The sequence below is a fragment of the Rhinatrema bivittatum genome, chromosome 3 (assembly GCF_901001135.1).
Source record: "Rhinatrema bivittatum chromosome 3, aRhiBiv1.1, whole genome shotgun sequence".
NCBI classification, from domain to species: domain Eukaryota; kingdom Metazoa; phylum Chordata; class Amphibia; order Gymnophiona; family Rhinatrematidae; genus Rhinatrema; species Rhinatrema bivittatum.
This window is the reverse complement of record NC_042617.1, coordinates 524,023,124-524,050,812: the sequence shown is the minus strand read 5'-3', so window position 1 is coordinate 524,050,812 and position 27,689 is coordinate 524,023,124. Positions and strand designations below refer to the sequence as shown.

Here is a 27,689-nt window from a genome sequence, read left to right as displayed (position 1 = left end):
GCAAAATATCTTGAGAACAACATCGCGCGTCTGGAGTGTTTAGCATTCTCTAGCTTGGATAGGGTTGGGGTAGAAAGGGAGGAATTTTTGCGGGGATGGTGTATGGGTGAGGGAGAACATGTATGTGTGTGGGTGAAAGAGCACGTTTGTGCAACCCCCCTCCCAATCTCAGGGCACAGGAAATCAAAAGTTCCCAGGTATGCAGAGTGGGGAATTTATTTATTTATTTATTTATTTAAAATCCTTACTCATTTTAATTGTTTTGAAATATTTTATGGATGTTAAAAACCTCATATAAAAATGTTTCAAACTACCTATTTGTTGTGTTGAATTCATTTTATTGGTATGGTTGCTGCCCACTCACAAATTTCTAAGAGGGACTCCGGCCCTTGGCTCTGATAAGCAACAGTAACGTGATCCTCTTAAAAAAAATGTTTGCCCACTCCTGTTACGGACAGTGCTCACCCTGCTGCCGCTCTTTCTGGAAGGTGTTCAGTTCTACCACCCCACTCATAATGGGCTCTGCTATGGTGGACACCACCAGCTGGTCTGCCACCTTGAATGTTACTTGGCTGTCTGCCCCATCAGCTCACAAACTGGCTTGCTTCCTTTCCATTGCACACCACTTGTGGCACAATTCCCCCCATGTCTGCTGTTTTTTTTTTTTGGTTTTTTTTTTAACACTGCATTGATTTTACCACGAATGCATTCCCATATCTGCTCCGAGTACACTCTTTTTGCTGCTGCCCCACAGAGAACGCCGTGCACTCTCATCACCTCCATTACTAGCAAATCAACTTCTCTAGGAAGAACGTTGGGCTTGCACATGTGGGCTGCACGCTCCTGAGAAATGGTGGCAAGAAAAAACAAGTATCTGTCACTGCTTTTATCCCCGCAAAGACAAAGTATGTGTATTCCTCCACACACGAGTATAATGTGTGCATGGCCGGGAAATCTGCAGGTAAAATGTTACGCACATAACTATTTAAAATAGAAAGCACAGTAATGCATGTATATGGTTGATCTTGTTATTGCACAATTTTACCCGTCTGCCTATGTAGGACTGGAGTTTAAAAACTACTCTCTGTTCAACCCCCCCTCCCCACCAATGCTCTGTGGGATCCTAAGGATGTTAAAGAGATACTGCCATTGACACTTCACATCAACCTGCAGGTATGATGGTTGCGGTCAGGATTGGGTGCAATCAGGAAACTTGGCCCCTCCTTGCATTCACCCATACATGGAACAGCTTCAGGTGTGCAGATCACGGGGCCAGCAAGGAATGTCAGGTGAAACAGGCCCACCCAATTCCGAAGGCTGCATTGCCTGCTCTTGCAGTATGGTACAGATGGACTTGGAATGGTAGGTTTTTTACATCTCCAGTGGTTACAGCTGCTCTTGTAAGGGATTTCTTGCTATCATCTGTCTGCTGTAAAGTTATGCCTTTGCTGAAATGCAAGGCCTTGTGAGGCCAGAGAGGTATACTACTGTTCCTTTATGGCCACTAGGCCTAGCTAATGACTGGAAACCAAATAGTTGCATGGATTGCTTGTCAAATGTGTCACTCAGGATACACTGACTGAACTGTATATACCTTTACTAAGACCCTTACACAGGCAATACTGTGCATGAGAATGATAGAGGTGATGGTTCATGGGGAGACAGGCAATAAGGAGAAAAGTCACTGTGCATTTTCTACCATTCCTCCAATTCTAATACCTCTTGAGCATGCATCCAATTATCCAGTCCTTATGTATGACTGGCCCTGCCTCACATTTCCACCTTCTTTATTGTTGATCTACAGCCCCTAAGTGTGGTCCCATATTCACGGGGTACTGGCCCATGCTTTTCCTTCTTTCCTTAATCTGTCTGCTTCAGCACTTCACCACCACACTTAGTTTGGTTCCTTCTAATCACTCCCATGACCTAAAGAATATAAATAATCCTACCTGGTGTTCTTCATATTTCCCTGTGATACCTTATCTCCTTTCCCCCAACCCCCATTCCCCGATTTACTATCCTTTTTTCCACTCTCAACCCCATGGTCACCAGCAACATTAGGAACAGGGCTTGGTGTGGAAGCTTCAAAGACATGTAGGCCACATGCCCAGGATTAGCTGAAGCCATGCTGCTGACTTGCAGGAACTTCCTCCAAAGTTGTAAAGTAAGGTGAAAGCTATCCTTTGGTGTCTATCATCTGCCCTTTGTCATCTGCAACAATCTCTAACCACATTCCTCTTCTGGGCCCAGCTATACAGAATGAGACTGTGGAGAGGAGGAACCATAGAGTACAACATACAACTTTCCAGTTGCTCTTTAATTCATTTAAATTGCTACGTTATATGTTTATCTTGACCTGTCTTTTCACTGCTTATACACAGTTAATCCCGCTTTATGGTTGTACACTATAATACCCACTTGTACACTATTGCCTTATGCTCTAACTGTAATAAGATGTTAAACTGCAATAAGTTGCTTAAACTGTAATAAGTTGTTCGTTCTCGTTCACATTATGCTTTACCTGTAACAAGTTGTTAAAACTGTAAACCGGAGTGAAGGCAACTTGCTATACTTCGGTATATAAAAGAGTCCAAATAAATAAATAAATAAACATTCAAAGCCATTTAGAGGGATAACTCACAAGTTTGTAACTCCAAATTATCAATGTAAATGTTTTCTTTGGATTATTCACCTCTTGGAAACTATCAGCACAGATTAACTCAGACAAATTATTTTCTCATGTAAACAATATTTATTAACTTTATAAACAAACATTTTGTGAATACTTAAAAAAAACACAGAGAAAAATGGGACAGGGAAGGGCTAACTAGGGAGGAAACAAACAACCCCAGGGATTTAGGGACAGCCGCAAACTCAGATTTAGGCATCTGCTCAGGGTGGCTTATGGCTATTGCCCTGAAGCCGCATGGCTCGCCCACTATCTGCAGGGTTTGACTATGGCAGCGCACCATCCTGAGCAGACTTCCAAGGGATACTCGCATCCTCCTCTGTCATCACCTGCACCACAGCTTCAAACTGCTGCCTAGAAAGAGGGTCTCCCGTTGAAGAGTGCGGATTACGACAGAGATAGCAGATGGGGATGCAGGTCTCACTTGGCCAGCAAAGGCTGGCCAGTCTGCGCTGCAGCATCCCTAACTCCCTGGGCCAAACGGGGATGGGGAATGCCTGCTGGAGGCAGAGGCGCTGTTGCTGTGGCAGGATGTGGGGTTGGGGCCTCGCCGCTGTCACCTGCTCCATGTCCTTGCTCCTTGTCCGAGGAGGATGACAAACGAGGAGCTGGTATCTGGAAGACAAAAACAAGCGTGTGTCATGTAGTGTGTGCTCACACGTTGCAGAGTATGATGCACAGCAAGACTGAGGCACTTAGAGGAGTTGGCTTTGGAGCAAGAAGTGAAGGCAAAGAAGGGTAGTTAGGTATGAGACAACCCAGTCGTCCAAGTGCTGCCTTCCATTTTGATAGGTGATTGGATGTCATGCATATTGCTAGCGGCTATTTGAAAGAGGGTGAGAGAAAGAAACGTACAACAGGGATTTACATCACCGGTAGAGGTACATGTAGCAACATGTAGAGTTGTGATGCTATACATTGTTGTATTGGACCCAAGCTTTGTTGGTTATAGGGAAACTCATGCTGGAGTGGGAGTAAAGTCCCTGAAAGCATGCCAGCTAGGCTCCAGGGTGTCTTTCCTAAACACTTTCAGGAGAATGGAATCTGATACAGAGATATGTGAGAGAGGATTAGTGTAAGGTTAAGGGTGACATCAAGGATGGCAGAGAAGGGAGGGGGAGAGTAATGTGTTACTTGACACAGAGAACATAGATGGAGCTTGTTAACCAATCCATGAGGAATCTCTTACCTCCAGCCCCATCCCGAGCGTAGAGCCGGTCCAGCACCTCCACTTCAGGCACAGCTCCCAGGCCTTCTTACAATCCTAAGTCTAGAGCAGGGGTCAGGAACCTATGGCTCGCGAGCCAGATGTGGCTCTTTTGATGGCTGCATCTGGCTCGCAGACAAATTTTTAATAAAAAAGTAAAAATCTAACAAAACCCCCCACCCTCCCGACGCGCTCCAAGACCTCCAAAATTAATTTACTACAACCCCCCACCCTCCTGACCCACCAAGACCTGCCAAAAGTCCCTGGTGGTCCAGTGGGGGTCCAGGAGCAGGCCGGGAGCGATCTCCTGGACTTAGGCTGTCGGCTGCCAGTGGTCAAAATGGCGCAGACGGCCCTTTGCCCTCACTATGTCACTGGGGTCGACCAATAAGAACATAAGAAAATGCCATACTGGGTCAGACCAAGGGTCCATCAAGCCCAGCATCCTGTTTCCAACAGTGGCCAATCCTACCTGGCAAGTACCCAAAAACTAAGTCTATTCCATGTTACCATTGCTAATGGCAGTGGCTATTCTCTAAGTGAACTTAATAGCAGGTAATGGACTTCTCCTCCAAGAACTTATCCAATCCTTTTTTTAAACACAGCTATACTAACTGCACTAACCACATCCTCTGGCAACAAATTCCAGAGTTTAATTGTGCGTTGAGTAAAAAAGAACTTTCTCCGATTAGTTTTAAATGTGCCCCATGCTAACTTCATGGAGTGCCCCCTAGTCTTTCTACTATCCAAAAGAGTAAATAACTGATTCACATCTACCCGTTCTAGACCTCTCATGATTTTAAACACCTCTATTATATCCTCCCCTCAGTCGTCTCTTCTCCAAGCTGAAAAGTCCGAACCTCTTTAGTCTTTCCTGATAGGGGAGCTGCTCCATTCCCTTTATCATTTTGGTAGCCCTTCTCTGTACCTTCTCCATCGCAATTATATCTTTTTTGAGATGCGGCGACCAGAACTGTACACAGTATTCAAGGTGCGGTCTCACCATGGAGCGATACAGAGGCATTATGACATTTTCCGTTTTATTCACCATTCCCTTTCTAATAATTCCCAACATTCTGTTTGCTTTTTTGACTGCCGCAGCACACTGAACCGACGATTTCAATGTGTTATCCACTATGACACCTAGATCTCTTTCTTGGGTTGTAGCACCTAATATGGAACCCAACATTGTCTAATTATAGCATGGGTTATTTTTCCCTATATGCATTACCTTGCACTTATCCACATTAAATTTCATCTGCCATTTGGATGCCCAATTTTCCAGTCTCACAAAGGTCTTCCTGCAATTTAGCCCCTGTGACATAGTAAGGGCAAAGGGCCGTCGGCTGCTAGTAATCAAAATGGCGTTGACGGCCCTTTGCCCTTACTATGTACCTTCTGATGATACTGAGGACCCACATACCAGAGGTTACAACTGGCCTCTGGTTTGCAAACATTAAAAAAAAAAAAAAAAAATAGCCTCCCGAGACCGGGGGTGGGTTTCTCTGGTACAGGTACTGGGATCCTTTTCTATATTCTCTGTGATCCAGTCAAAACCCCATCCCTGGTGTTGACTGGGTTGTTGTCTACGGCTTAGGCACCCTCTGTTTCGTATGGGCTTCAGGGGGGCCTACTTTGTATGGAAGAGAAAGGGGGCGGAGAATACTGTCTCAGGTGGAAAAAAAAACTGCTTCTTCTGATCTGACGCCTCCTCTTGGAGGAGGTCATGACCCGAGTGCCAGCAAAGAACTGTTGGAGCATTCCACATTGGCCTCCGATCCGTGCAACTGCATCCTTCACTGTATCTCTGAAGAGGTTCTCTCCTACACACAACATATCTGCGAATCTTTCCTACCTTTCTGGACAGAGATCAGAGGCCTGCAGCCAGGTGAATCTGCAGGCCCCTATTCCTATACCGAAGACTCTTGCTGTTATGTCAGACACAAAGGTCAAATGGACCATGTGTTTTTTGCACTCTAACCCTCAGTCCTCCAGTGGCTGGAGGGAGTCCTGGTGCTTTTCAGGAAGCTGCTCAGTTACCCGCTGCACTTGCTTCAGCTTATCCTGCATCTACTGGTCCACAAAGAGCTGTTGGGATACTATGCAGGTGTTGAAGATAGCACCCTGAAAACCTTCCTCCCAATAGTATCAAGGGCCCTAGAATCCCTCCCCAGTTCTAGACCTCTTGGATTTTCCTGAGAGCAGATGTGACTACCACAGCTTGGTGTACTAACTGTATTCTAGAATCCAGGAGCCTTCAGGAAGAGACTGCATCCACCATCCTACTGATGGGAGCCACTGAAAGAAGAAGTTTTTCCCACATGCTCCTCTGTACCTCTGGAAGGATGTTGAGAACTGGGACTGCCACAATCTTCTCAGGAGGCTCCACGAATTGGAGAATGGTCTCATCTCCCCCCCCCCCCCCCACCCCAAATCAGTAACAAATGGAATAGCTTGGGCCATTTTCCCCACAAAACCTGTGAAGAAGAGGTCCTCAGACAGGAACTTCCTCCCCTCTGCTCTAATGAAGGAGAAGGGTTGGAGGGAAGGCCTGTTGATACCACCTCTTCAGAGGCATCTGCAGAGTCATAGCTGTACCCGAGCGTACTCAGAGTCCAACTCACCCCCTCTGTCAGTGGTGAGGACTCTCTTGGTGCTCAATCCCCAGCCAAAGTTGTCAGGATCAGCGTGCTTGACTGTTTGGGCCTGGATTCCAGGAGCTTCAATGGCCCGGGGAAGCTTCCTTCCCCAAGAAGCTGGAGATCAGCAGCAGGGCACTCAGGTCATCAACCTCAATTCCCCTCCAGATATCAGTATCAGATCCAGCACTGGTACACTGCCACTCGAAGGGAATCAAGCAGATGCCTGAGGATCAAGTGTGCCCATCTCTCTGCCCTTGATGCCCCAGCACCAAGGCCCTGCTGCACCTATTTCAAGGTCTGCTGGATCTTTTTATCCAACACCTCCTGAAAGACTGCTACTGCTAACACCAAATGAGAGGGAGGAGGGGTGACCACATTCTCTTCAGAACAGACAGGAAGATTGATAGCAGATATCAGGAATGGAGGAGTCTTTCGAGTCCCTGGCGTGTGTAGAGAATGAGTTTACCTCACCTTTGGGACCATTTAAGGAGGTTCTTGGCACGTGCCAAACCGTCCCCCCAATGCAGAGGCATGCTGGCTTAACTCTTTTCTGAGCAGTGAAAATTTTACTACTGATTAGAGGTGGAGGAGTTTCCAGTGCTATGACTAGAAACAGGAGCTCTGCTGCCAGGACCTGTAGTCTGGATTTATTTGCAGAAAATATACTTTACGCACCCAACATGTCTTCTGCACACAAAACAAGCATAAATCGTGGTTTTTGTGCACAAAAGTCTATTATGCGCACAAGTCTTATTCATTTCTGAGCAGAGAACATAATTTTTGTGCACATAAATCCTGTTAGAGGCAAGACTCCCCCCACGCAACTTGAAATACATGATTAGCCTGTGTTGTGCATACAAGCTCAAGTTAAAATGTATTCTCATTTGTGTGGGGTTTATTTTATTTTTTAACTCTTATCAGTCTTCAGGCATACAAAAAAATGCATCAGCAGGGTGGTACAACTTCTTCATTTGAAAAGAATATTATACAGGCAAAATACTACAGGAAAAGGATGAAATATGCAAGCCAGCTCAGCAAGAGAATACGAATATAAAAACATAACAGGCTATAACAGAACACATTTAATTCCCAATGTATTTGCATACCATTTGCTTACTTCATCGGAAGTTAAATTGTTTTAGTGCCTGCATTAAGAAACTGCAGTGAATTTCAGCACTTAGTTTTAATGCAGGGCTTATTACATTGGTCCCTGTGTAAGGAGCTCTCTTCATCACAGCAGAATTAATGGAAATCTGCAGAGAAACTGCAAGCACTATAGGAAGTAAACTGTGCTCTTATGTTTACATTTGTACAATGGAAGTCCATTGTTTTTCTGGGTGATCTATCACAAGTGAAAAAAGGATTTTGATTTAGTATGGACATTGGTATATTGGTGCTGAAGACAATTCTACATAATTGGAAGAACAGAACTACAAATTACAGCTGGAAAAAGTATAGCAGATTATTTGTTGTAGAAAAAGTTATAGGAACCTCGCTATACTTAACTGTCATATTCTGTTTAATTCAATATGATAGATTTCTTGTTGTAAATTTTTTAAGGATAAATATAAACCGCAAACAAAAAATAATGCCATTTGCTGAAGAAACAAAAAGGGACTGAATGTGTTTCTTCACCTTATTGTGAAATGTTCAGAAGAGTATCCTGGCTAAATAGTGAACAGACTTCTGTCACTACATTATACACAATCAAAGGTGCCCCAGAGGGTTTGGTGTTATACCTGTGTTCTATGCAGAGTCCGAACAGAGGTTTCCTGAATACAAAGAGGTTACATCCACAGTCACAGCTGAGCACACATACAGCTGCCAAGATATCGCACAAACATCAAGCAATTCATAGTTTCCGCTGAACCCTTTTCTGATGGTCTCTGCTCGCTGTAAAATTAATGGCCTTGAGCCACAGTAAATTGAAAATCTGCAGGCTGAGATTGGCCACCAGCACTCTTCCCCAATTTCAGGGGTTCTCCTGCTGCTGGTGTGAGGAGTGTGTTTTTGTAGTGGATGTAAAGAAACCGATTGAGTCAAGTTTCCAGGAACTCATTCTCCCTTGCCTGCCATGAAAAACAGGTTCAATAATATGGCTCGGCAACAGAGCTAAAAGCAAGTGACCTTAGCACATTCACAGAGGGAAGAACCCAAGAAATAAAAGCGGCGGGGGCTAGCGAGAATCATCACCGAGGTAAAGAGCACAAGTTGGAAAAAATAATGAATCCTAGTGTCATAGAAAATGCCTAAATACAAACCCAGTGTGATAGGAGAGGTTGTTTTCAAAGCCATGACTGTGGGTAAAGTAGTTTTTCACCTGCAAAATTGGCCTTTTAGAAGACTGCTTGACCAATATACTTGTAAAATTATGCACACCTACATATATTTATGCACACAGGAGAAAATCATTCCAGGGGGTGGTGTTGGGACATCCAAACATACTTTTTGATTTAAAGATGTTTGCATGTACATTCTCTGGACAAAAAATGTGTGCACCAAACTGAAGGACTAATTGTGTGCGCTTAGCTTTGCCAGGATAATTTTCAAAGCAAATTTATACATATAGGTTTGCTTTCAAAACTGGTAAAGATGTCCTAAAACTACCTCCCAAATAGATTTTACAAATAAGGGCATCAAGCCTTAGAAAAGACAAACGTATGTTAGCAGGCCACTGCTGCAATGCAATCTCAAAATAAATGAGATTCATTAATGTGTACCAAGGACAGACTCCTTAGATGATTTCAGCCACTTCTGTACAAAGTTTAGTGCATTCGCTCTGACAGTTCACCAGCTCAAGACATGCACACACTGCAGCATCCGAGAGGCTTCTGCACCTTCTGACCAGCAGTATCCTCATGAAGCAGAGTAAAAGGAGAAGGGAAAAAAATCACCATCATTTAGTACAGAAACGCCTATCATCACAGGCAGAAAAGTCTTTAGGAGCCAGGCTGATTCCAACACCTAAAATTCACACCTGGCATCACTCTGGGACTCAAAAAAAAAGAGAGAGACTCTGCCCAGGCATGAACCCGAAAAGAGATGCCAGCCCCATAGCCAGGCTGAGGAGCTGCCTCTGCAGCCACAAGTCCAAGTGGAGATGTCATGGCCAGTGGCTATTCCACACAGAAATGGACAGGCTGGGCAGAAGAGAATGGGAGAACAGAGAAAGGGGGGGGGGGGGGGGGGGAAGTAAAAGCAAAACCACACATCCTGGCTTCTAAAAATTTTTGGTTGATGCCCAGCTTTTCTATGTTTCCAGACCTGGTAGCACATCGATCCTCAGCATGCAGGGCACCACCAACGTGGCTGTATGTCCCATGATGTGGCAAACAAAAGCAAAAAATAAAAAAATAAAAAGCCCAGCCAGCCAGCTTTGTCTGATTTGTTCTAGTATTATTTTGTCTTAAAGCGAATTCAGCGTGCTAGCTATAGTTCTCTCTTTCCATCTCTGAATTTTAATGTTTAGTTTTTTTAAACATTTTCAGGTAAATATTTAGACAACTGAGTCAGCAGTTCTAGTTATTGCCAAGTGCGCAAAGGCAAACGACCTAATATAACCTCAACGCCCAGATCCAGCTTCTATTCCTCAGGCTGGAGGTGCTCAGCACTGCTCAGACCCCCAGAAAGGTCCGGTGCCACTTCCACAATGAAACACAGTAATGGCACGAGGAGCCACTTTGACGGACGGGCAGCAAGCAGCTGCTCACTAACAGGTAAATTTTAAAAGGAGCGCGCACCCATAAACATGCGTATTGGGCAAGCGAGCAAAGATAAGTTTCATTTTATATCGTGCACACAAGTACATGCGTATCATTTAAAATATCCCTGCCGCGCCCATGTGTGCAGCCTTTATGCGGGTACTTGCACAAGTAACCATTCAGGGGTGGGGGGAGGGGAGACAAAGACAATCAAGCTATATAATCACCCACTTTAAGAGGGGCACTTTCAACTCAGGGCGGGTTTTGGGGGACGGGTGGTGTTACAAGGATCTACAGACCCTTGGGCTAGAGGCAGACCAATATAGCAGAGGTTCCCCCTCCCCCCGGCTCAAAATTTCCAGCTTTGTGCCTCATCAGAACCAGTAGTAAAGTTACGCAGGTAACATGGCGCGCGTTGCCATGTTCAGCCTTTGCAAAATTTGGGATTGGCCCCCCACCCCGGAATGCCCATGCCCTTACTCTTCACTCACGCACTTCCTGGCTTCTTAAACTTTGCGTGTATGGGGCCGTTTTTGCACAAGCATTGCTTTTAAAATCTATCTGAAAGGTCAGCATGTGGCTAACACACCAAAAGGTGAATTTTAAAAGCCCTACATGTGCCGGGGGAGCCTTTCAGATATGATTTATGCACAAAATATGATTATGTGCATAAAAGGAAAATTGGTTCTTACCTGCTAATTTTCGTTCCTGTAGCACCATGGATCAGTCCAGACTCCTGGGTTTTGCCTCCCCTCCAGCAGATGGAGACAGAGAAGTTTTGAATGACTCTGCCCTATACCCTCAGGTGCCACCTACAGTCCTTCAGTATTACAGTGTATCCAAGCAGAACATTTGAAAGACACCAGAACCAATAAACTACTTTATCTCAAATTTTATCCCCGCAGGGTCCAGGGAAGGAAAAACCCAATAAGACGCACTACCTGGTCACTAACCCCAAGAAGGAGCAGAACCCATGAAAACTTTGTAAACTTTGAAAGTAGTCTGCAGAAATGATAAATAAGCACTGAACAAGCAGACTGTTATTCCCACGCTAAAAAAGGGCGGGACTCGGGACTGGTCCATGGTACTACAGGAACGAAAATTAGCAGGTAACAACCACATTTTCCTTTCCCTGTAAATACCCAGATCAGTCCAGACTCCTGAGATGTACCAGAGCTTTCCTACATGGGGTGGGACCTCGAGAGTCCCGCTCGGATTACACCTTCACCAAACCCACCAGAGCCTGGGGCCTGGACATCTAAATCAATTATGCCTAGTACAGGTGTGCAAAACGTTTTCCAAGTAGCCACCCTACATATCTCTTGTGGTGAAATTTGCTGACACTCAGACCACGAGATTGCCTGCGAACGGGTAGAATGTGCTTGAAGACAGACCAGAAGCGGCCGGCCATGAAGCAGGTACACTGAACCAATAGCCTCTTTCAACCAACGGGCGATCGTCACCCTAGATGCCTTATGCCCTCTTTTGGGGCCACTCCACAGCACAAAGAGATGGTCCGACATACAGAAGCTATTTGTAACCTCCAGATAACGCAACAGCACTCGACGCACATCAATTTTCCTCAGATCTCTAGAATGGCGATCAGAGCGGTCCAAGTCCAGAAAAGAAGGGAGTTCCACCGACTGATTCAAATGAAAGGAGGACACTGCCTTTGGGAGAAAGGAAGGAAGGAACTGTTCGCAAGGAGACTCCCACATCAGTAATCCTTAAAAAGGGCTCCCTGCAGGATAATGCCTGAAGCTCCAATACCCGGCGAGCTGAGTATCTGAGAAAACCATCTTCAACGTAAGATCCTTGAGCATCACCCTCTTCAGGGGTTCAATAGCGACCCATACAGAGCTTTGAGAATCAAATTTAGGCTCAACGATGGATAAGGATCCTTGACCGGAGGACGCAAATGTTTCGCGCCATCCTCCCCAGAGAAAATGCGCCACATCTGGATGGGTGGCTAAGGCTATTTTGCGTATCTTACCACAGAAGCAACAGAGGGCTGCTACCTGTACCCTTAGAGAGCTGCACGATAAACCTTTAGCCAGGCCAGCCTGTAAGAAGGACAAGATATCAGACATTAACACCTGAGTAGGGTCCGCCTTGTGTCCCACACACCAAGACTCAAAAACTCCCCACACCCGGACACAAGCCAGGGAAGTAGAGGTTTTCCTTGACCGCAAAAGAGTAGCCACTACTGCGCCTGAATAACCTTTGCTCTTTAGTCGTTGCCTCTCAAAAGCCATGCTTCTAGACAAAAGCAATTTGCCTCTTCCAAACAAACGAGCCCCTTTGTAGAAGGCTTGGGAGGTCCCAAAACCTCAGGGGACCGTCCACTAATAGGTTGACTAAATCTGCAAACCATGGACGTCTCAGCCATTCCGGAGCAACTAGGATCACCTCTGTCGGATGAGCTTCGATGCGCCGCAGCACCTTGCCGATCAGAGGCCAAGGTGGAAACACATACAGCAGAATGTTCCTCAGCCAGGCGAGAACCAAGGCATCCACTCCTTCCGCCCCTGGCTCCCAGCGTCGACTGAAGAAGCAAGGGACTTTGAGCATGGACCTGATGGCAGTGTTTTGGAATACCAATCTGGACCACTTGTCGCAGATGAGATGGAATGCCTCTTCAGAGAGCTCCCTCTCCCTGGGATCGAGACTGTTGCGACTGAGATAATCTGCTTGAATATTGTCGACCCCGGCGATGCGAGAGCCGCAACACTCACGAGATGCTGCTCCACCCATGCTATCAACAGCTGAGCCTCGATCGCCATCGGTTGGGTTTTGGTTCCTCCTTGGCAGTTGATATAAGCCACCGGGGTCACATTGTCTGACAGAACCCTGACAGACTTCCACTGCAGAAGTGGAAGCAGAGCCTGGAACGCTAATCTCACCGCTCTGGTCTCCAAATGATTCATCGACTAGCGGGATTGTTAAGAACATAAGAAATAGCCATGCTCGGGTCAGACCATTAAGCCCAGCATCCGGTTTCCAACAGAGGTCAAACCAGGCCTCAAGAACCTGGCAATTACCCAAACACTAAGAAGATCCCATGCTACTGATGCAATTAATAGCAGTGGCTATACCTAGTAAACTTGATTAATAGCCGTTAATGGACTTCTCCTCCAAGAACTTATCCAAACCTTTTTTAAACCCAGCTATACTAACCACATCCTCTGGCAACAAATTCCAGAGAGTTGTATTGTGCGTTGAGTGAAAAATAATTTTCTACAACTAGTCTTAAATGTGTTACTTGCTAACTTCATGGAATACCCCCTAGTCCTTCTACTATTCGAAACTGTAAATAACAGATTCACATCTACTCGTTCAAGACCTCTCATGATCTTAAAGACCTCTATCATATCCCCCCCACAGCCGTCTCTTCTCCAAGCTGAACAGCCCTAAGCTCTTCAGCCTTTCCTCATAGCGGAGCTGTTCCATCCCTTTTATCATTTTGGTTGCCCTTCTCTGTACCTTCTCCATCGCAACTATATCTCTTTTTGAGATGCGGCGACCAGAATTGTACACAGTATTCAAGGTGCGGTCTCACCATGGAGCGATATAGAGGCATGATGACATTTTCTGTTTTATTAACCATTCCCTTCCTAATAATTCCTAACATTCTGTTTGCTTTTTTGACTGCTGTAGCACACTGAGCCAACGATTTTAAAGTATTATCCACTATGATGCCTAGATCTTTTTCCTGGGTGGTAGCTCCTAATATGGAACCTAACATCGTGTAACTATAGCAAGGGTTATTTTTCCCTATATGCAACACCTTGAACTTGTCCACATTAAATTTCATCTGCTATTTGGATGCCCAATCTTCCAGTCTTGCAAGGTCCTCCTGTAATGTATCACAATCCACTGGTGATTTAACTACTCTGAATAATTTTGTATCATCCGCAAAATTTGATAACCTCACTCACTCACTCGTCGTATTCCTTTCCAGATCACATACATACATACATACATACATACAGGGATCTGTACTTGGACCGGTGCTTTTCAATATAGAAAAGCACCCGTCCAAGTACAGATCCCTGAGGCATTCCACTGTTTACCCTTTTCCACTGAGAAAACTGACCATTTAATCCTACTCTCTGTTTCCTGTCTTTTAACCAGTTTGTAATCCACGAAAGGACATCGCGTCCTATCCCATGACTTTTTAGTTTTCGTAGAAGGCCTCTCATGAGGGACTTTGTCAAACGCCTTCTGAAAATCCAAATATACTACATCTACCGGTTCACTTTTATCCACATGTTTATTAACCCCTTCAAAAAAATGAAGCAGATTTGTTAGGCAAGACTTCCCTTGGGTAAATCCATGTTGACTGTGTTCCATTAAACCATGTCTTTCTATATGCTGACCACTGTCCCTGCACCGACCTGTCCTGACAAACAACTCCCCAACTGGAGAGGACTGGTGTCCGTAGTGACCACCATCCAGGTAGGAACTTCCAGGGCCACCCCCAGGCACAAATTGTCCAAGAGGAGCCACTAATCGAGACTGGAATGTGCAGAGTCTGTAAGAGGAAGCGGAAGGTGAAATTGTTCGGACATCGGATTCCAACAGGAAAGTAATGCTGACTGAAGAGGTCTCATATGAGCAAAAGCCCATGGGACTAACTCCAAGGTGGAAGTCATCGACCTGAGGACCCGCAAGTAATCCCAGACCATGGGAGGACGCTTGCAGTTTGATGAATCACTCCTCGGTCAGGAAGACTCTCTCCAGTCGTGTGTCGAACAGACCCCCAGGAACTCCAGGGACTGGGAGGGAACTAGGTGGCTCTTGGCTTCGTTGACCACCCAACCTAGCGACTGCAACAGATAAAGATCTCTATGCACCGCAGATCAATAAAGACTCAGCCTTCGCCCGAATCAGTATGGATGAATCAGTACAGTTCGCCCGTCCAAGTACAGATGAACAAAGAATCCTTCCTTCAGGAGTTGTGCTGCCACCACAACCATTATTTTGGTAAAGATCCGGGGTGCCGTGGCAAGACCGAACATCATACCCAAATCCGGGGTGTCCCATTCCTGAAACAATAAATCCATAACTGAAATATAGAAATATAGAATGGAAAGGACCAGGACGGACCACAAAGCCCCACCATGACTGGATCAATGGACCCCATCCGGGAGTCCTCCGGAGGGGCAGCAATGCCCAAATCTTCCAACACCGCGGGAATAAGAGGGCCCAACTCATCCCTCCGGAAGAGATGGACCACTTTGGAATCATCTCCTTCAAGAACTGGGGGACCATGCGCGGCAGTATGGACCTGGTCATCTTCCTGTTCCATCCCCGGTGGAGGCTTGTCCCTCGGATCCCGGTCCTCCGGGTCGGAAGCCTCAGAGGAAGAAACTTCCTTTGGCCGGGGTGCCACGGACCACAGAGGGTGCTTCTTCTTTATTGCCCCCTCTTCCTCTGGGGTACTGGAACGCTTTAGGACCCCGGGGACCCCATAAGGACTTCCTCCAGAGTGTTACTTGGCCACTTTCCTCGCTTTGAAAGCCTTATGCAGCAGCATAATAAACTTCTGAGGAAAAAGAGGATGAGGAAGAATCCAAAGCCCCCTCAGGGCTCTCCTCCATCATGCCTATAGCAGCTCCAATCAGTCTGCCTCCTTCGGAAGCCACCTGCTGCGGAGATAATGGTGGTGGGGGGGGGGGGGGAGATCATTTTCATCCCCTGCCGCAGCTCGCGCCACCACATGAATAGAATCCAAAATGGCGTCCTCCCCCACATTAAGCGGGAACAGATCTGGTGAAGAGAGCCGCGACTGCCTGGGACCTCTGCGTGCCTTCGAAACACTCTCCGGCGGCTCCAGACATGCCCTCCCCCCCCCACCCCCGGGAAGACAGGCAGAGCACAGGCTATCGCGGGACACCCGCACGCGTGCATCCCTGCAGGCACGGCAGGCCACACCATGCAGCATCAGCTATCAAGTCTGTCACAACAAGCCCACAAGGAGAAAAAAAAAAAAAACAACTCTAGGCTCCCAGCATGACCCCCCGCAGGGAAGAACGGAGACCTCACTTGTGCAGGAACTGTGTGTAAAAGCCTGGCTGCCTTTTTTTTTCCCCCCTAACCTGATCGAAGATCTCCGCAGGTCTTGGGGTGAGTGATCCAGGCTCCCCGGTATCACCCCAAGCACTGGGGGTAGGGGTGGACAGGAGCATCCTCGACCCCTGGATCCAGCAGTCTAACTACCAGGGGGGGTGGTCCCCTCAGGACCTGCCAACCCCCTGGGAGGCTCAAAGCTCCCTAGTCCTTTCCTTCTTTTTTATCTCTGCGCAAGACCCTAATCTAAACCTAACTTCCTAACCTTCCTTTTCTGGTTTTTTGTTTTTTTTTTTGTTTGTTTTTAAATAATCCCTTAGACTGTAGGCTTTGCACCTCCACTATCTTCTGGAGACAGAGAAATACTGACGGACTGTAGGTAGCACCTGAGTCTTCTCTTCTCTGTCTCATCTGCTAGAGGGGAGGCAAAACCCAGGAGTCTGGACTGATCCAGGTACGTACAGGGAACTCGAGTTAAGCCAGAGCAAGTCTGCGAATTGGGGGATAACTAATGCCCTCGTTAGCATGGGATTTCCATGCTAGGCCGCTAAGCAGAACCCACAGTTTTACATTTACTTTGTTACAAAACTCCTTACTGCATCAGAAGTAACATATGCACACACACACAAAAAAAAAAAAGTAAAAAAAAGTGTCTAAAACAGTAGGTAAAACCATGCAATCTACTGAGCACGACTTATTGCATCGGTCCAAGAAGCAGGAGAAAATGAGGTGGAAACAATGCCACCTTCTGAGGACAAAAAGGTGAACTGGAGAAATTTACTCACTTAAAAGCCTTGTTATGAGTTTTCATAATTGTCCTCTAGTTTTTTCAGAGTCCTCAAACTGGAAAAAATTGGGAACCTTTGCCCTCATTACAGAAAGGGTAAGCTGTCTACACAACTGTGCAGCTTTTTTCATAGATCCACCATAAATTTAACAGGTCTTGGCATAAACTGAAAAATTCTCGATACACATTCTGCAGGCTTAAAATTCTAATAAATCTGTATATGGTGTGGTGTGCCAAGAAGGTGGATTACAGGAGCAGCTGCTTGAACTTGCCTTTCCCACCTCTAGCCTGGCACACCAAAGCACCCATACGCCCTTTGCAGGGATCGGGTCATAAGCAGAAGAACAAGCTGATTAAAATCCTACGAATCAAGTTAATCTGACAGGCAGAGATTTTCCTTGCTAGTGACAGTGGCTAACTACCTAAACCTTCAACTGGTGGTAGGAAGGAGGAGAACGATCTTTCATGTTCAGGATAATCAAAAGCCTCCCACCCACCCCCCACCCTCATTTCTGCAGCAATTACAGCCAAATCTTCCTCTTGCTGCAGAAATACAGGAAACTCTCTCCCCCCAGCCAAGTTCTGGCTCTCCTCTTCTCCCCCCTTCCCAGGCCAACACAAGCTGGTGGGGCTCAGACACACCAGGGGAGAGGATGCGTTCAAGCCTGGAAGAAGGAAAAGCATTTAAACTTGGAGCGGAATTCCGCTCCAACTCTGAGTCAGCGAGGGGATGAAGGCATCAGGAAGGGGAGCTTTAGAGAAAGGGAAAAAAAAAAAAAAAGAAGAGAAAGCACCAAAATAAGTGATAACACAGAGAAAGGCATTTGCCACACTAAGACTCCCATTTCTTAGGGGAATTGGAGCTGCCAGTATCTCTAAAACCATTTTCTTTCCTGTTATTTTAGAAGATCTGCTATACCTTTCCCCAGCTCTGCTCCTTCCTGTCTCAAACCAGAAATTTGAAAATAAAATGTTCTCTCCAGATTCCAGGCAGGATTGGCAATGGTAGCACACGATTCTTCAGCTCAAAATCACAATCTGAGAACCTCACAGCACCGAGTCAATATATTCCTTAGGATTTCTGTTGGCTACAGACAGACATTTTTCATTTGGGTTTGTTGACAAACTTGAGATAAATCTATCACCAAGTCAAACCACACCCACCAGAAAGTAGGAAGGGTTTTTTTAACCAGTTAAGATCCCATCTCTCTGCTTTCTCCCTCCTCAGAATTCTGTCACTGTAATACCTTTCAGCCAGAGGTCACATTCACCCAATCTGTCTTTCGAGAGCTTGCAAATGCTGGCATGAACAGAGCATACTGCAAACCATGCTCCCTTTCAGATAATACAAGGAGTAGGGGATACTATGAAAACTAAGATATAAAACAAAATTAGGGAAGTTTTCACTCAACACACAATTAAGTTATGAAATTTGTTGCAGGAGAAGTGGACATGTCTTCTAGACTAGGTGAGTTTAAAAAGGGTTTAGACAAGAACTGTGGAAGAAAATCGCATAAACAAGACAGACTTGGAAAACTACCACTTATTCCTGAAGTAGGCAAAAAGAAATGCCGAGTACTTCCTAGAGATCTGAAGTGGTTATTGTCAGAGAGAGGATGCTGGAAACCTAGTCTGACTCAGCATGGTGCTTTTTATGCTCTTAACCTTGTTGTGGAGGGTCTGCCTCTGAGGAGGAGAGGGCAATCCAGTCACTATGCTTATGCAAACTTTTACTGAGATTGTCAACATCGAGGTCAATATTCAAAGCGCATTCAGCGCTATCAAGCCAGATAAGAGTAACCTATTCAGCAACCGCTTCTTAACCACACAAGTCACTTATGCAACTAAAAAGTTAGCCACATAATTTGTGGGTGTGAAGTGGGCGGAGCAAGTAAGCCATACAAGTTATGTGGCTAACTACGGATATTCAGTCTTAACAACATAAATTATGCAGCTAAGTTAGACATGCCATACAGCAGGTCTAAACTGAACTGGTCATAACCTATGCAGCTAAGCACGGATATATATACGTGTATATTCAGTAGCTTAGCCATGCCGCTGAACATAGCCAGATATAACTTATCCAGATAATGTACAAGGTAAGTTATTTAAATGGCCAGTTTGAATATTGATCTTAATGACATCAATTAGTGGTAATGGTGATAGAGATGCTGTTTACCAGGAACTAGACAGAGATCACTAAGCCACAGGCTATCAAATGGCAATGACTTCTGGTCACAACCAACCTGAGCCATATCTGAACTGGTGACCTAGAAGCAAAACATTCTTTAACCCTGTGCTAGTTCCTTTACATCATTCTAACCTGTAGTTAATTATGGCTGTAAGAGAGAAAAGCAGGCAGGCTGAATTCAACAAAAACTAAGTTTGTATACAATTATACATGGGAAGTGTCATTTTTATATGTCATTTAACATAACTAAGTTTTTAATGATTTGATCTGTTCTAACACTCACCTAAATTATCTAAAATTGATTTGCTAGGGCTCCTTCCATCCAAAGATACAGAATGATGCAGGGACAGAGAAACCATGAACAAAAAAATAGTTGCTTCCAAATGCGAAACTGTACCCCTCACCTGACACACTCTTGTGTTTCTCTGAAAATAAGAATGCCTAAAGCCACTAGCTATAGAGAAGTATTTTTATTAAAATGATATAAAAATAGAATCTTAGACATTAAGTAATAAGGTACCTTATGGAGAGGCAGAATGCCACACAAGACACTAGCATAAACTCCCCCTCAAATGATTTTACGGATAACAGCATTATATAGAATTTCAGTTGTATATTTCCAATCCCTAAAGTAGGTTATATAATTGGTAAAATTTTTATGCTTGGCTTTCTATTATAAAGAAATAGTCTGAATAGTGATATGGTAATTTAATTCTCATCTCACATCTAAATGTTTTCTTGGAATTTGCCAGCATTAGCAACCTTGTGTATGTTCTAAGAATATTTTCTATAATCTTAGATGGATTGTAAACTAACATCAGTTCAAAATGTTCTACAACCTTGTAGCTTACCATCTTTAACTAGCTTATAGCATCTGTCTACTTAAACTACAACATGCAACATAAATGTCATGTTACAATGCTATACATGTTAGCAATTATAAAGGCTGCTCATGAAAAATTAAAAAAAAAAAACAAAAAACAAAAAAAACACAACTTAGAACAGGAATAATGATGACTTATGTGAAATATCAAAAGTGTTTCACTGTGGCTAAGGATCTATAAGCACCAACATTATGTCAGAAAAACTCTTTACTTACCATTCTGTAAAACAGAAGTCTGAAGGATCAGCAGGCATGGTGAAATCTGGTGGCCAGACCAGGCTTTTTGCTTGCCAACAATCCCTGGCTTTCTTCCAGGTGGCCCTGCCTGCCTCTTATAATGTGATAGCTTTACTACAAACTACTGTGCTAAGGTAAAATATTACAGTAGTACAACCTGAACACCACTAAATGTAAGATTAGTTTACATTTAAAAAGTTTTTTTTTTGTTTTGTTTTTTTTACAGCCATTAAGTTGCTTTCCCTCAGTTCCACAAGCGATAACAATCTGAAATAAAATCCTCCCTGGAAATGGCCCAGGCTTTACAATACCAAGCAACTAACATGTCACAGAAGCACTGCATTGGCAGCCTTGTTACATCACTGGAATTATGACAGCATGTTAGAACCTGATGATAGTTGAAAAAGAAACCTGTAATCTGTGCCTACGGTGAAGTATTTCAAGTGTTAAAGACTGGCATCAGACTGATTCTTGCAGGGTGCTTACTGCTAGGTGTGAAAATAGTCTACAAGAACCAGTCATAATCCAGTAAATAATCAAGTACTAAATCTGACCCTCTCCTGCTAACACTCCTCAGGAAATCTTATGTGCCTTACTGTAAACCATTGTGACGGTACCCACCTTAACGATGGTATAGAAAAGATTTAAAATAAATAAATAAATCGCAGGAGCGCTGCTTAAAGCAGCGGTTCTCAACCAATGTGTCGCCAAGCACCAGCTGGTGTGTCGTGGCTCCCGGTGTCCTAAAGCCCCAGTTATACTTCCCTTTCCCTTTTTCCTGCTCCCACGGGCCAATGGCAAACTTCCTCCCTTCTTCCTGCTCCCATGGGCCAATCGGAAGCCTCTTCTGATCTTCCTGCCCCCGCGGGCCAATGGGAAGCCTCCTCCCTTCTTCCTGCCAGTAGGAGGAGGAAGCCGCTGACTGGCCGGTGGGGCAAGAAAAAGGGGGGCATCTCACAGCCCTGGAGTGGGGTGGTTTGAGAGGGGAGCTAGGAGGAGTGGCAGTGCCCGGCCCTTGGCAGCGAAGAAGCCTGACCCTGTGACCGCCACAGGCTGGAAGTGCTGAAATTAAACACAGTGGCGAGCCACAAAGCAAAGAGGCCAGCCGCGCCAGGATTTCCCACTTCCAAAGCGGCAGGGAACTGCAATAGAGTAGGGATTCCCCAAAGCAGCAACGAGTCGCAAGCATGAGGAGGCCGGTTGCTCCACGGATCCCCCCGATGCAACAGTGAGTGCGGCAAAGCCGCGATTAAAGTAAACATGGCAATCAGGCAAGCTGATTACAAATGGGGCAATTGGAGCTCCCAGCGGCCGTGGGAGTCTAGGGATATCCTGACAGCCAGAAGAAAGGTGTGAGTGCTGTGGTATAATTTTCTAAAATAAATGTTTGCTACTTCAGTGCAGCTGAGAAGGCAGTGGCAGCCCTGGGAAATCTGCCAGCGCAAAATGTGAGAGAGAGTGAGAGAGAGAAAGAGAGAGAGAGACTGGGCAGGGAGGTGACTGGGGTGTGTGTGAGAGACACAGACTGGGCAGGGAGGTGACTGGGGTGTGAGAAAGTGTGAGAGAGAGAGAGACTAGGCAGGGAAGTGACTGCTGTCTGTGTGTGCGACAGAGACTGGTCGTAGGGTTTAATTAGGGTGGGTGTGTGTGTGTGTGTGAGAGAGAGAGTGAGAGTGACTTATGGGCCCTAAAGAAGAGGACCGTGAGGACAGAGCTTCACAGCCGCTGCTGCTCCTGGAATGTGCTTTCAAGGGAAAGGAATAGGAGAGTTGCTGGAGAGGGTAAGTAAAGGTGGCATTTTAAGTTTATTTTTCTTGATTCACTGCCATTTTAATTATTGAGTATTATGTGGTGTCTGCTATTTTGAAATATTTTATTGATATTTGGACAATTTTTAATAATTTTTATGAGTTTTAATTGTTTGACCTTTTCTGTTCATCAGCTGTTTTGAAACGTTTATTAATATAGTTTTACAATTATGTCTGTGTGGGGATCTATAGCAGCTTGGCTTGTTCTGTTTTCCTAATAGGAGGTGTATTAGTGTTTAGGACCTGATTTAATATTTGTAGTGTTGCCTTTTCATAGATAGGGTTGCTATGTGTTCCATAATGCAGATTAATGTCTGTGCATTATTGCAGATCCTGGGACTGTGTTAGGTGCTATATTTCTGTTTCCATTTCTCCAGGTTTGTACTGCATGGAGAATGGCTTTTTTTGGTTTTCCATTCCAGTTTGTCTCCATATTTATAATTTGTGGTCTTTCTGTACTTGGTGAAGGTCGGTTCTGTGTGTGTGACAGAGGTGAGGTATTTTACTAGCATGTAGGCATTTGTATCAATCTTATTTGTTGTGTTTTCTCAATAAGATATGCATTAGTGATAAATTATTGCTTTTTCATAAGGAGGGCTATTGTGCCTGGTAATAAAGGGAGTTTGTTTTGCTTTTAATGAGATGTCATCAGAACCAGAATATCTTTTTTTTGCCTGGTGAGTTCTATGGGTAATGCCCTAGTTCTGCATCCATTATTGGAGGTCAAGGGGGTTCCCATGGATGCAGAGTGTATGTTTACATTTAGCCCCATGATGGTCACATGTTCAGTGTGTCACGCATGTCCCAGCCGAAAAAAGGTTGAGAACCACTGACTTAAAGAATCTCATGAATAAGGAGTCCTGCATTTTGAAGTGCCATTTTCAACAAATGAAGTCACCAGGGGCCTTTTGCAAATTATTACTGTGTCAGTGGGTACTGCAGAGTAATAAACCAATTTGTTTTTTCAAGCCAGCATTTGGTTTGGTTAGCTCTCAGTCACAGTTGTGGCTGCCCTGGCATTGTAACCATCCTGTATTTGCAGAGGGAAAACAGAAGCTGGCATGAAAGGCTTTAAAGTGGGCTGCAACAGTTATCACGGACCATCAGCTGAACATTGGGAAGAATGGGAGCTGCCACATACTGACCTATAAAACATATCTACAGTGTCTATCAATCCATCCATACCCACACCTATAGGTAATGTGTCATCAGCTAAGCTCAGTAGAAATGACTGTATTTGAAAAAATATTTTTTTCCAAAATGTATTAATTCTGAATACTTTTTTTTTTTTTACTTTAACATTGTTCTGCATAAGTGGAAACAGATTATATTACTCCTGGGGGAAATTCTGCACACAAAAACTTAAAATTCTGCAAACTTTATATTGGTCAAAATAATACAATTTAAATGACAGTCTAAGTAATTACATTTTAAATTAATACAGAAAAAAGTGATTACTTAAAAATGCAGAATTTCCCTAGAAATTCACTGTAAGAGTGTCCCTTCCACTCGCTCTCCCTACTCCCCTGGCCACTTTGCCCTCTCAGGCCCCAACTCCTCCACCTACCAGTGTCTCTCCCATCCACATCTAGGCTCAACCCCTTCCACTCTATTGCCAGTCCCAGAGTTTGTCCCCATTCTCAGTACTGCCCCTCACACAGGCTCCCTCTGTCCCTCTCTCTCATACACACATGCTCCTTCTCTCCAATACACATACACACACCCTCAAACAGGCTCCCTCACACACATACATCCCTTTTTCATACACACAAGCTCCCAATTTCTCACACATATACACACTCCTTCACAATCTTCTCATATAAACTCCCTCTCTCTGAAACCCACACTCAAGCATCCCCCCCCCCCCGCTCTCTCACTCCCCTCCCCCCTCTCTCACACACACACTTTCATCGGGGTCTTCTATCTTCGCTGTGAGTGGAACACACTCCATTTGCAGCACACAGGAGTCTTCCTTCTTCGCAAACAGCATGCAGAGGTCTCCTCTGCTATTTTCTGGGCAGAATTTGACAATTCTGCGCGGGGGGGAAGGGGGGGGAATTCTGTGCAAATCCTGCGCTCTGCAGTAGCGCAGAATTCCCCCAAGACTATTATATATAGCAGTGGTTCTCAACCTTTTTTCTGTGGGGACACACCTGACAGATGGTTCTCACATGCATGACACACTGACCCATGATCGTCATGGGGCTAGATGTAAAAGTACAGTTTGCATCCACAAGAACCCCCCTGACCCACAATAATGGATGTAAAGCAGAATTATGACATTCCCCATACAACTCACCCTACAAAAAAAAAATGATATTCTTGTTCTGGTGTCACCTCAGTAACAGCAACTCAAACTCCTTCTACTTCCATGCTCAATAGCCCTACTTATGAAAAGACAGCAGTTTACCACCAATGCATGTCCCCTTGAGAAAACACAACAAGACTGACATAAATGCTAGTAAAATATCTCATCACGGTAACAGACACAGAACCAACCTAACATACTCCCAGGATCTGTAGTAATGCACATGAACTAATCCGCACACAGTTACACCTGTATTATGGAATACACGCAAACAAGAGCAACCCTATCTATGAAAAGGCAACACTACAAATATTAAATCAGGCCCTAGAAACCAATACACCTCTTATTAGGAAAACAGAACTAGCAAGCAGCTATAGATCCACACACAGAAATAATTGTAAAACTATACTAATAAGCAAAATAAGTGTTTCAAAACAGCTATGAACAGAATAACATCCAACAATTAAAAACTCATAAAAATTATTAAACATTCTCCAAACAACAAAAAAATATTTCAAAAAAGCAGACACATCACATAATATTAATCAAGAAAAATAAACTCAAAAAGCCACCTTTACTTACCCCCTCCAGCAGCTCTCCTACTCCTCTTCCATGCAGGCTGTAGCACACACCAGAAGCAGCAGTAGAGGCTAAGCTCTATACTCGTGGTCCTCTTCCTTAGGGCCCATGTCTCTCACACACACACACACCATACCAGTCATGTCCCCATGACCAGTTTCTGTCTCTCACACACCTATCATCTCCCAAACAGTCTTTGATACACACAGTCACCTTTCCTGAACAGTTTCTCTCATGCCATACACACACACAGGCTTCCCACTCCTGTGTTTACTTACATATAAGGGCTTCTCACTCTCATAATCACTTTCTCTGTCTCTCACCAGTCTCTCACTCCCATGCTTGTTCTCTCCACATGCACAGGCTTCTCATTCCAATGTTCTCCAGATATATGGGCTTCTCACCCCCATGCTGTGTCACACACACCCAGGTTTCTCACTGCCATGCTCACTTGTCACATGCACAGGCTTCTCATTCCCATAATCACTTTCTCTCTCTCTCACACACACCAGTCACCTGATCTCTCTCATGCACACACACACACACACACACAGACTACCCACTCCCATGTTCTCTTTCAGATATATATATAGGCTTCTCACGCCCATATTTCTCACTCCCATGTTCACTCTTCACATGCACAGGCTTCTCATTCCCATAATCACTTTCTCTCTGTTACACACACCAGTCTCTCTCTCATTTCCATGCTTGCTCTCCACGTGCACAGGCTTCTCATTCCCTGAATCACATTCTCTCTCTCACACGGGTTGATACAGTAAGGACGCGTAAGAAAGAGTGCAGCAGTGCCGGGCGCACCCTCGTTTGCCGCGCGATATTTTGGTTCACATACCACTCGATTTAGTATTCGAATTAGACGCAAATCCAAGTGGCGTCCAAGGCGCATCAATGAAGCGGTAGGCTGCGCAATCCATCTTACTGAATCAGCGGTATACAGCGCCTATACAGTAGCCAGGGTGCGCTAGTACCTGTCATTTCAAATGTCATTCCACCAGGTAAGTGGATGGTTCTTTCCTACAGACCCCGCGCTCTCTCACATACCCAGATTTCTCACCTCCATGCTTTTTCTCTCACACACACCAGTCATCTCTTTGAGCAGTCACTTTCATTGTCTCTCACATATACACACACATCAGCTCTCTGACAAGTTTCTCTCAATCACACATATGCGCTCAATCAAATACATTCTCTCACTTACACACACATTCTCTCACTTACACCCAGGCTGGCTGGCTGCTTCTCTCTCTCTCTCACTCACTTCCTCCCCCCCCCCCCCACCCAAGCACAAATGGGAGCTGCAGCAGCCTCCTCCTCCAGCCCCCGCAGGCCAAGAAAGAAGAATCCCATCGGCCGCGGGAGGCTCCTGCTGCTGTCTCCTTTCCTGATTACCGGCTGCTTCAATTGCTCAGGGGCCGATGCTGCCGCCGCCGCTAATACTTTTCCTACGCGGCACGGCTCTCTCTCCTTCCCGCGCACCGCACTGTGTATCACTTTCTGTTCCAGGTTGGGGGGGGAGGGGGGGGGACAGGCGTGGGAAGAAGAAAAGGCCAGCCAAAGGTGCCACAGCTTCTTCCAGCACCGCTGCCGTTCCCACTGGGCTTGAACGTGCTGATAGCCCAGCCCAGTGGCAACGGCAACAGGGAAGGAAGAGCAGTGGAAGAGACCGGGAGCACACGACACACCTGCCGGTGCTCGGTGACACACTGGTTGAGAAGCGCTGTTATATAGGTACCAGGCACACAGTACACATGACATCCCTGATGAAGAAAATAAATGTCGTATCAGGATAGTCCACAGAGAATGATCCTGCTCAATGCTGCAGAAATCTCTCTAAATCATGTGGTCAGGTTGTGCCCACCCAGTAATGAAAAGTGGACATCAAGTCAGGGAGCAAGCAACCTCTGTATAATTGGATTTTCAAATGCATGTGCAGTGGTCCAAACTGCCTCCTGCAAAAACAGCAGGAACAAGGATTAAGAAGCCAGCAAGGGCATTCCCCCGGCATACTAGATATGATTACAGCAGAATGGGAGATAGCACATATATCCATAGCAAATAGAAGGGCGAAGGAATTTTTGTATCCACCTCAAAAAGGAGTAGAGGAACAGTCATTTATAGTTCCCAAGGGTGGTTGTGCCCTGGCAATCTTCGAGGAAGATACTACCCAGTAGAAGGGGTAGAGCCAGCAAAGGAAAGTGGAGACCTTATTAGAAAGGTCACTTGATCTGGCAAGTCGGGGGGGGGGGGGGGGGGGGGGCGGGGGGGTAATGTGGCCAGGGAAATGATCCGCTCAATCCAGCAGTCCAAGCTGGAAGGGGAGACTGAGCATCCTCAGGCTAGGACCACAGAAAGAAAAAAAACAAAAAAAAAACTGTTTTTACCTGAATTTTCTTTTCTTCATTCGTGCTAGACCAGTCCTTACTTGTGGGATATATCCTCCCCGCAGCTGAAGACAGGACACACCTCTTATAGTTCAGAGTGAGGTCATACAAGGCAAGCGTGGTCCTATGCAGCTGCCAGTAGTCTTCCACTAAAGCACTGTGACTAAGTAAAGAACCCTTGAACCC

At 45.2% G+C, this 27,689-nt stretch overlaps 1 protein-coding gene across 6 annotated transcripts in view; it reads right to left on the bottom strand.

Annotated features, from left to right (window-relative positions):
* Positions 1 to 27,689, bottom strand: part of SLC5A6 (solute carrier family 5 member 6) — a 377,063-nt gene that overhangs the window by 342,149 nt on the left and 7,225 nt on the right. Inside the window, exon 1 of one of the 6 annotated variants that reach the window (XM_029596261.1) lies at positions 20,389 to 20,648. The exons of the other annotated variants lie outside the window; for them this stretch is intronic. The gene's annotated coding sequence lies outside the window, so the exon portion shown is untranslated. Of the gene's footprint in view, positions 1 to 20,388; positions 20,649 to 27,689 lie in introns of those variants that run through there. 6 annotated transcript variants of the gene reach the window in all.